Below are 7,056 nucleotides of genomic sequence, written 5' to 3'. Positions count from 1 at the left end.
AAGTCGAGAGTTCCACACTTTTCCAGTTAAAATATAAGGAGAGGCCAGAAAAGATAGTCACATACTCTCACCGATTCCCTGCCCTTCGTTACTAAGTCCTTCACCGTGACCACTTACTTTGGCACTAAAAACTATAGAGGACTTTGCTGTTTCCATTGTGTTGCAGCAAGCACTTGTTTTTTGAGGTAAAGATGAAGGCAAGGCTGTTGCCGCAGAAAGGAAAAATACACAATTTCACAGAACTTTTGGTGACACCCTTAACAGCGACACTCCTTCAACTCTACTGATACTGCTTTCTCACAGTGCCTGCCACTGGGTCATTGAGGTGTTCAGACTAAATGCACATCCAATCCTTGGCCTTTTAGGAGAGCGCATTAAGTGATGGTTATATAAATGTCAATTGTAAATTAAAGCACTACTATGCATGTGCAGAATGGGGGGCTACGATGTGTAGGGGTCGTATCATGCACACTGGTAGGCATAATATACTAAGAGCACTTGGTCTGCAGAAACACACAGTCAGAATTAAAATGCTATGCCTCAGAATTACAAAAGACTGAGGATAAAAACAAGGTTCTAAAGTAATGCCTTTCAGTTTGCATGCAGTTCCTTGGTGTCCGGTCATACCTCACTGTGCTATATTAGAAGGATTGTGACATAGCTGCAAATAACAAAATAGTCTCTGTGTTAAAAGCAGTGGCAGATGGTAATTGTACCAAGGAGGGGGGAGGGGGACAGACAGACAGACAGACAGACAGACAGACAGACAGACAGACAGACAGACAGACAGACAGACACACACACACAGACACACACACACACACACACACTTTTGAGAGTATATAGCGCTAGCTATATACACATACTTTAATATATATATAACATAAAAAACGCATACAACTTACCTTAACTGCAGCTCTCCGAGAGGGAAGCCTCAGAGGTCCCAGGAGGGTTGGGACTGCTGCCTTTCCTCAGTGGAATAATTTACAACAAGGGGTGGTGATGGACAGAGTCTCTGAATTAAGCAGAGTACTCTCACCCAGTCAAGAGATCAGGGCTAGATCCAACACCGTTTTTTAGCTCATTGCACCATCCCAGTTTCAGAACCTGGCTGTATGCAAATTAGTCTGTCCCTGGCCCAGTGCATCATGGGAACAGGGCAGACCAGACTACAAAAGCCAATTCTTACACTGGGAAGGAAACAAGCTTCCGGGGACCGGTTTCTGCCATTTCAGGCGTCTTCGGCCCGGCTTGCTTGAATCCTGATGGTGCAATGAGCAAGGGACTCACATCTGAGTATACCCTTCCACGCTTAGGGTGGACAAAATAATTTACAACAAGGGGTGGTGATGGACAGAGTCTCTGAATTAAGCAGAGTACTCTCACCCAGTCAAGAGATCAGGGCTAGATCCAACACCGTTGTTTAGCTCATTGCACCATCCCAGTTTCAGAACCTGGCTGTATGCAAATTAGTCTGTCCCTGGCCCAGTGCATCATGGGAACAGGGCAGACCAGACTACAAAAGCCAATTCTTACACTGGGAAGGAAACAAGCTTCCGGGGACCGGTTTCTGCCATTTCAGGCGTCTTCGGCCCGGCTTGCTTGAATCCTGATGGTGCAATGAGCAAGGGACTCACATCTGAGTATACCCTTCCACGCTTAGGGTGGACAAAATAATTTACAACAAGGGGTGGTGATGGACAGAGTCTCTGAATTAAGCAGAGTACTCTCACCCAGTCAAGAGATCAGGGCTAGATCCAACACCGTTTTTTAGCTCATTGCACCATCCCAGTTTCAGAACCTGGCTGTATGCAAATTAGTCTGTCCCTGGCCCAGTGCATCATGGGAACAGGGCAGACCAGACTACAAAAGCCAATTCTTACACTGGGAAGGAAACAAGCTTCCGGGGACCGGTTTCTGCCATTTCAGGCGTCTTCGGCCCGGCTTGCTTGAATCCTGATGGTGCAATGAGCAAGGGACGAAGAGGCTGAAATGCCAGAAACCGGTCCCCGGTAGCTTGTCTCCTTTCTGGTGAAGAATTGGCTTTGTAGTTTGGTCTGCCCTGTTCCCATGATGCACTGGGCCAGGGACAGACTAATTTGCATATAGCCAGGTTCTGAGCTGGGATGGGGCAGTGAGATAAATAACGGTGATGGATCAAGCCCTGATCTTTGGACTGGGTAAGAGTGGTCTGCTTAATTCAGACACTCTGTTCATCACCACCCCCTTTTCTGTATCGTTTTTGGCCACTATAGGTGTGGCAGGGTATACTCAGACATGAGTCCCTTTCTCACTGCTCCATCAGGATTCAAGCAAGCCGGGCCGAAGAGGCTGAAATGCCAGAAACCGGTCCCCGGTAGCTTGTCCCCTTTCTGGTGAAGAATTGGCTTTGTAGTTTGGTCTGCCCTGTTCCCATGATGCACTGGGCCAGGGACAGACTAATTTGCATATAGCCAGGTTCTGAGCTGGGATGGGGCAGTGAGATAAATAACGGTGATGGATCAAGCCCTGATCTTTGGACTGGGTAAGAGTGGTCTGCTTAATTCAGACACTCTGTTCATCACCACCCCCTTTTCTGTATCGTTTTTGGCCACTATAGGTGTGGCAGGGTATACTCAGACATGAGTCCCTTTCTCACTGCTCCATCAGGATTCAAGCAAGCCGGGCCGGAGAGGCTGAAATGCCAGAAACCGGTCCCCGGTAGCTTGTCTCCTTTCTGGTGAAGAATTGGCTTTGTAGTTTGGTCTGCCCTGTTCCCATGATGCACTGGGCCAGGGACAGACTAATTTGCATATAGCCAGGTTCTGAGCTGGGATGGGGCAGTGAGATAAATAACGGTGATGGATCAAGCCCTGATCTTTGGACTGGGTAAGAGTGGTCTGCTTAATTCAGACACTCTGTTCATCACCACCCCCTTTTCTGTATCGTTTTTGGCCACTATAGGTGTGGCAGGGTATACTCAGACATGAGTCCCTTTCTCACTGCTCCATCAGGATTCAAGCAAGCCGGGCCGAAGAGGCTGAAATGCCAGAAACCGGTCCCCGGTAGCTTGTCTCCTTTCTGGTGAAGAATTGGCTTTGTAGTTTGGTCTGCCCTGTTCCCATGATGCACTGGGCCAGGGACAGACTAATTTGCATATAGCCAGGTTCTGAGCTGGGATGGGGCAGTGAGATAAATAACGGTGATGGATCAAGCCCTGATCTTTGGACTGGGTAAGAGTGGTCTGCTTAATTCAGACACTCTGTTCATCACCACCCCCTTTTCTGTATCGTTTTTGGCCACTATAGGTGTGGCAGGGTATACTCAGACATGAGTCCCTTTCTCACTGCTCCATCAGGATTCAAGCAAGCCGGGCCGAAGAGGCTGAAATGCCAGAAACCGGTCCCCGGTAGCTTGTCTCCTTTCTGGTGAAGAATTGGCTTTGTAGTTTGGTCTGCCCTGTTCCCATGATGCACTGGGCCAGGGACAGACTAATTTGCATATAGCCAGGTTCTGAGCTGGGATGGGGCAGTGAGATAAATAACGGTGATGGATCAAGCCCTGATCTTTGGACTGGGTAAGAGTGGTCTGCTTAATTCAGACACTCTGTTCATCACCACCCCCTTTTCTGTATCGTTTTTGGCCACTATAGGTGTGGCAGGGTATACTCAGACATGAGTCCCTTTCTCACTGCTCCATCAGGATTCAAGCAAGCCGGGCCGAAGAGGCTGAAATGCCAGAAACCGGTCCCCGGTAGCTTGTCTCCTTTCTGGTGAAGAATTGGCTTTGTAGTTTGGTCTGCCCTGTTCCCATGATGCACTGGGCCAGGGACAGACTAATTTGCATATAGCCAGGTTCTGAGCTGGGATGGGGCAGTGAGATAAATAACGGTGATGGATCAAGCCCTGATCTTTGGACTGGGTAAGAGTGGTCTGCTTAATTCAGACACTCTGTTCATCTCCACCCCCTTTTCTGTATCGTTTTTGGCCACTATAGGTGTGGCAGGGTATACTCAGACATGAGTCCCTTTCTCACTGCTCCATCAGGATTCAAGCAAGCCGGGCCGAAGAGGCTGAAATGCCAGAAACCGGTCCCCGGTAGCTTGTCTCCTTTCTGGTGAAGAATTGGCTTTGTAGTTTGGTCTGCCCTGTTCCCATGATGCACTGGGCCAGGGACAGACTAATTTGCATATAGCCAGGTTCTGAGCTGGGATGGGGCAGTGAGATAAATAACGGTGATGGATCAAGCCCTGATCTTTGGACTGGGTAAGAGTGGTCTGCTTAATTCAGACACTCTGTTCATCACCACCCCCTTTTCTGTATCGTTTTTGGCCACTATAGGTGTGGCAGGGTATACTCAGACATGAGTCCCTTTCTCACTGCTCCATCAGGATTCAAGCAATCCGGGCCGAAGAGGCTGAAATGCCAGAAACCGGTCCCCGGTAGCTTGTCTCCTTTCTGGTGAAGAATTGGCTTTGTAGTTTGGTCTGCCCTGTTCCCATGATGCACTGGGCCAGGGACAGACTAATTTGCATATAGCCAGGTTCTGAGCTGGGATGGGGCAGTGAGATAAATAACGGTGATGGATCAAGCCCTGATCTTTGGACTGGGTAAGAGTGGTCTGCTTAATTCAGACACTCTGTTCATCACCGCCCCCTTTTCTGTATCGTTTTTGGCCACTATAGGTGTGGCAGGGTATACTCAGACATGAGTCCCTTTCTCACTGCTCCATCAGGATTCAAGCAAGCCGCGCCGAAGAGGCTGAAATGCCAGAAACCGGTCCCCGGTAGCTTGTCTCCTTTCTGGTGAAGAATTGGCTTTGTAGTTTGGTCTGCCCTGTTCCCATGATGCACTGGGCCAGGGACAGACTAATTTGCATATAGCCAGGTTCTGAGCTGGGATGGGGCAGTGAGATAAATAACGGTGATGGATCAAGCCCTGATCTTTGGACTGGGTAAGAGTGGTCTGCTTAATTCAGACACTCTGTTCATCACCACCCCCTTTTCTGTATCGTTTTTGGCCACTATAGGTGTGGCAGGGTATACTCAGACATGAGTCCCTTTCTCACTGCTCCATCAGGATTCAAGCAAGCCGGGCCGAAGAGGCTGAAATGCCAGAAACCGGTCCCCGGTAGCTTGTCTCCTTTCTGGTGAAGAATTGGCTTTGTAGTTTGGTCTGCCCTGTTCCCATGATGCACTGGGCCAGGGACAGACTAATTTGCATATAGCCAGGTTCTGAGCTGGGATGGGGCAGTGAGATAAATAACGGTGATGGATCAAGCCCTGATCTTTGGACTGGGTAAGAGTGGTCTGCTTAATTCAGACACTCTGTTCATCACCACCCCCTTTTCTGTATCGTTTTTGGCCACTATAGGTGTGGCAGGGTATACTCAGACATGAGTCCCTTTCTCACTGCTCCATCAGGATTCAAGCAAGCCGGGCCGAAGAGGCTGAAATGCCAGAAACCGGTCCCCGGTAGCTTGTCTCCTTTCTGGTGAAGAATTGGCTTTGTAGTTTGGTCTGCCCTGTTCCCATGATGCACTGGGCCAGGGACAGACTAATTTGCATATAGCCAGGTTCTGAGCTGGGATGGGGCAGTGAGATAAATAACGGTGATGGATCAAGCCCTGATCTTTGGACTGGGTAAGAGTGGTCTGCTTAATTCAGACACTCTGTTCATCACCACCCCCTTTTCTGTATCGTTTTTGGCCACTATAGGTGTGGCAGGGTATACTCAGACATGAGTCCCTTTCTCACTGCTCCATCAGGATTCAAGCAAGCCGGGCCGGAGAGGCTGAAATGCCAGAAACCGGTCCCCGGTAGCTTGTCTCCTTTCTGGTGAAGAATTGGCTTTGTAGTTTGGTCTGCCCTGTTCCCATGATGCACTGGGCCAGGGACAGACTAATTTGCATATAGCCAGGTTCTGAGCTGGGATGGGGCAGTGAGATAAATAACGGTGATGGATCAAGCCCTGATCTTTGGACTGGGTAAGAGTGGTCTGCTTAATTCAGACACTCTGTTCATCACCACCCCCTTTTCTGTATCGTTTTTGGCCACTATAGGTGTGGCAGGGTATACTCAGACATGAGTCCCTTTCTCACTGCTCCATCAGGATTCAAGCAAGCCGGGCCGAAGAGGCTGAAATGCCAGAAACCGGTCCCCGGTAGCTTGTCTCCTTTCTGGTGAAGAATTGGCTTTGTAGTTTGGTCTGCCCTGTTCCCATGATGCACTGGGCCAGGGACAGACTAATTTGCATATAGCCAGGTTCTGAGCTGGGATGGGGCAGTGAGATAAATAACGGTGATGGATCAAGCCCTGATCTTTGGACTGGGTAAGAGTGGTCTGCTTAATTCAGACACTCTGTTCATCACCACCCCCTTTTCTGTATCGTTTTTGGCCACTATAGGTGTGGCAGGGTATACTCAGACATGAGTCCCTTTCTCACTGCTCCATCAGGATTCAAGCAAGCCGGGCCGAAGAGGCTGAAATGCCAGAAACCGGTCCCCGGTAGCTTGTCTCCTTTCTGGTGAAGAATTGGCTTTGTAGTTTGGTCTGCCCTGTTCCCATGATGCACTGGGCCAGGGACAGACTAATTTGCATATAGCCAGGTTCTGAGCTGGGATGGGGCAGTGAGATAAATAACGGTGATGGATCAAGCCCTGATCTTTGGACTGGGTAAGAGTGGTCTGCTTAATTCAGACACTCTGTTCATCACCACCCCCTTTTCTGTATCGTTTTTGGCCACTATAGGTGTGGCAGGGTATACTCAGACATGAGTCCCTTTCTCACTGCTCCATCAGGATTCAAGCAAGCCGGGCCGAAGAGGCTGAAATGCCAGAAACCGGTCCCCGGTAGCTTGTCTCCTTTCTGGTGAAGAATTGGCTTTGTAGTTTGGTCTGCCCTGTTCCCATGATGCACTGGGCCAGGGACAGACTAATTTGCATATAGCCAGGTTCTGAGCTGGGATGGGGCAGTGAGATAAATAACGGTGATGGATCAAGCCCTGATCTTTGGACTGGGTAAGAGTGGTCTGCTTAATTCAGACACTCTGTTCATCTCCACCCCCTTTTCTGTATCGT

Source organism: Lissotriton helveticus, chromosome 1_1, assembly GCF_964261635.1.
Source record: "Lissotriton helveticus chromosome 1_1, aLisHel1.1, whole genome shotgun sequence".
Lineage (NCBI taxonomy): Eukaryota > Metazoa > Chordata > Amphibia > Caudata > Salamandridae > Lissotriton > Lissotriton helveticus.
Note: the sequence above shows the minus strand (reverse complement) of the source record.